Raw genomic sequence first — 4,271 nt, forward strand, 5'->3', positions numbered from 1 at the left:
ACCTTGAGAATTACATTAATCAAACAATTCTAACAATTCAATTGGTATTCATCAAATGGACAGCAAAAAATTTTTAAAAATAATAATAATAATAAAATAATGAGTGATCCAAATTCAACGGGAACAATTGGATGGCTATGATTAATTTTGTGTTAAGCTCCATTCACACTAGCCTAGTGATTTTTGCACCTTGGACCACCGTAGGACAATGATGATTCCCCAGCACTTTTAAATTGGTGGTGATCTATCAAAGAGGCCAGTCAGCTATTTAATCTGTAAGATACATTATCCTCCTCTGGCACAGGTCACCGTATGTGAAGTCAAATGCTAAGTTTCACCTGTGTGTGACATCCAAGCCATGCAAAAGATTGTCCCCACAATCAAGATTACCTTCTGTGAAAATAAGGCAGTTCTTCTCATTAGGTCGGCCACATGGATACATCCAATCTAACCATCATCTATCTATCAATTTTGAAAGTGGACCCACTTGGTTTTCGCCCTAGGTGATCTCCGAGGTGTGGTCCACCTTTTGCATGGCTAGGATGTTTGACCCAAATGATAAGGTAGTTTGGAAGATGGCTTGTACGTGAACTTTTCTTAATTTCTAGTACACACCTACCAAGGGCCACAAACCGCTTCAAGTCGGAATGCTTTCTTCCCTATTTGAAACGCATTTTGACTGAAGTCTGTCATATCGCTTGCATAAAATGCATGTCCACCAACCACGTGGGACAGTAGGGAATGCTTGTGCGAGGCCGTACAAGATGATCCGACCATCCAAAAGATGGCAAATCCATTGGACGGTCCTTGATATGCCCTTTCAAAATATGGCACGTCCACTGGGGACGCGGATTAGCTACTGACAGGTTGAGCAGCGAGTCTTGCTACTGAAGTGACGTCACTAAGTTTTGTGGGCCCACTATGATGTATGTTTTGTATTTACACCAATCCATCCATTTGGAAAGATCATTTTAGGGCATGAGCCAAAGAATGAGTCAGATCCAAATCTCCAGTGGACCCCACCGTGAAAAACAGTGAGGAGTGTGACGGCCACCATTAAAAACTTCTAACTACCACAAAAGTCTTCGATGAAGCTGATATTTGTGTTTTCCCTTCTTTCATGTCTATGTTAACTTATGAACAGGTTGGATCTCAAATAAACATCATGGTGGACCTTGGGAAAGTTTCAAAGGTGTGTGTCACTCTCCCACGGTCGGGTCCACCGGAGCTTTCGATCTGACTCATTTCTTTGGCTAATGCCATGAAATAATCTCTCCAAATAGATGGACGGTGTAGATGCAAAAAATACATCATGATGGGCCCATAAAACTTAGTGACGTCACTTCAGTAGCAAGTCTGGCTACTCAACCTGTCAATGGCTAATCCGCATCCGTCCATTGGACGGATCCGTATTTAACGGACGCGGATTAGCGGGAGACTGGGATATCCCTGGTGGTCCAACTTTGTAGGGTAATATAATGCATATGTCTTATCCACGCCATCCATTTGTTTTTTCAAATCATTTTAAGGCTTGAGCCCAAAAATGAAGCAGATCCGAAGCACAAGTGGACCATACCATACGAAACAAGGATTGAACGCTTATCTTTGAAAACTGCTTGTGTTTTCCCTTTATCTAGGCTGTGTGACCTTACGAATATTGAATGGCAAATAAACATCACGGTGGGTTCTAGGAAGGTTTCAATGATGGGTGTCATTAATCTCTGTGTTTCTATAGTGTGGTTCGCTTGAGCTTTGGATCTGCCTCATTTTTTTCAGTAAGATAGCCCAGAAAAATGAATCGACGGCGCGGATACGGATAAAACACGTACCTCATTGTGGGCCTTATAAAGTCGGCTGACTAGGGTTATCCCTGTAACCAGATCTCAGGCAATCCCGCTATCTCACGTATCTATCAAAACGATGGCACGTCCGTTGGACGCTCTACCTGGGAAGGACTTCCAAGAAATAATACCATAAGTGATGGTACCTCGGTGACAAAAATCTCCCAGATTTTTAAAATACCACCATAATGTGGCAAAAATACTATTTATAAATTTAAATAATTCATTATAAACATAATAATTAGAATTGAGAAATGCCCTGCATTGCTCTTACATGACAATGAGTTATACTACCCTTAATTTCATTGGGACACTTAGGCGATTCATTTGATTGATCTACACAATCCATTAGGTTGAATATAGATTTCATAATTTACTATATTACACTAATTTAACAATCATAACCATCTTATCATTAACCTTTAATTTGAACAACTAAGATCATTTACACTAAAATAGGTGTAACATCCTTAATTTTTGCTATTTTTGGATTGCCGAAAATCTTTTTAAAATTTTTTAATATATAACCAGTACATGTCGTCACTTACTAACCCTCGACGCTCGAGGTAAGCCTATACATAGGTGATACCAGTAAAGAACCGCACAAATTCGATTAACCAACCATATGAAGCCAATAAATCCACCTGATCACTTAAACCTCAAGTCTAGTCTCGTGAATTATTCATCTATGGCCCAAATCTAACCGACCTATCACTGACTAATCAAGACAACCGTAATTAAATTAAAGATATACCCAAAGCCGAGCCAGCTATAGCCCGGATCTTAACTAACGGACCAAGTCAACCTATTTACTAATTTAGCCTAAGAACCAGCGGTTTAAAGTGATCATGACCGAATCACCATTTTCGCTAATTTCGAATAGGCCACACTGTGAACTCAGTTAATTTAGACCATAACACCTGGGCCCAAGAAATCCCCCTACCTAATTCATTCGAAAAATGTCTCAATCAACCGAACAAGCTCCAGACCGCTCGTTAGTGGGTCACTAGTTCCGAAATTATACAATAATGTCTATCTCACTGGGCTTAACGTTCATCGTGGGTGGCAAACCAAGAAAGTACCCAGAATTGCTCAACTTGGGCCAAAAGCCAAGTGCTTGAAACCCGTGAATCCCTTATGCTGAAATATGAAAACTTAAGTGAAATAGACCCTATGCTCCTTCATGAAGTTGTGGCTTTCTGACCATTAGATCACAACCAAACTCAAGATATGAGTTAAGGATATTTTCCTACTCATATCCGTATAACTGTGGGCTCGATCGATTATCGGTGACCGTTAATTACAAATCAGGCCCCCGCGGCCAATCGGGTCATCCGTTTGTCGCCAAATTTAAACCACCCACTCATTCGACAATGGGGCACCTGCTCCATTACACAGATGGGTCAGGGGGCACTGGAATAGCCATATGTGCCAAGATCCATTCCACTAGGGGCATGCATGTTAGAAAAAGAACCATAGAGCCATAAAAACACAAATTTCAGACTATATAAGCCTGAATATCACTTTCCCTCATTCCCATACGAATTTTTATGTTGCAAGAGAGAGAAAGGGAGTGGAGAGAGTAGAGGAAGGTTGTAAGACCCATATCCTAAACCGTACCGTTCCATAGACTCCCGCAGTCCTCCCGGTCAAATTTTCGAGACCCGCGATGCGTAGATAGCATTTGCGCGTGATCCTGAGTCACATCCTGTCAATCTAAGTCGGCTCGGCCAGACACTTGTACCTTTGTGACCGCGTCGTCGCTGCAGTTCCAACGCCGCGACTTGTGCACCAATGAGATACTGTGGCTAGGAGATATAGGCTTGCATTTATCTCAAAGAAACGCCGCGCATTTACAATCTCGAGAAGACTACAACCTATCAAATCAATTAAGTATAACACCGTATCTCTCTTACCCAAAAGTCAACACAACCAATACCTCAAGTACACCCATCACACCTATCCCTCTCCCTTACATCACTCTTCTCTCTCTCTCTCTCTCTCATTTCTCACTCTATTCCATGCAATTTCCAGGAGAGAGAACCGTCCAAGCTCTAAGGAGAGCCTAATGTGGCCCACTTTCTACCCCAAAATCTTTCATTCTAGCCCTTCAATCATCATCATCTTCCATCAAAGAGGGAGCTTAGGATCTTAGCATCCCAAGAAGCCTAGAAGATTTGCAATCAGTGGGTGATCCACCATTGATTTCCATTTAAGGGCCCACTTTGATGTATGTGTTGTGATCAAAGAGGGGCCCATAGTGGCGGTGTCCCTCCATTACACCGCTCTCTCTCTCTCTCTCTCTCTCTCTCTCTCTCTCTCTCTCTCTCTCTCTCTTTTTCCTATTTTGTAGACCCCACTACGATGCACGTATCTAACCCATGTTGTCCTCCTACTTGGGACCCACCACTGATGTATAAGTGTTATATC

This window comes from Magnolia sinica, chromosome 9 (assembly GCF_029962835.1).
Source record: "Magnolia sinica isolate HGM2019 chromosome 9, MsV1, whole genome shotgun sequence".
In the NCBI taxonomy this organism is placed as follows: domain Eukaryota; kingdom Viridiplantae; phylum Streptophyta; class Magnoliopsida; order Magnoliales; family Magnoliaceae; genus Magnolia; species Magnolia sinica.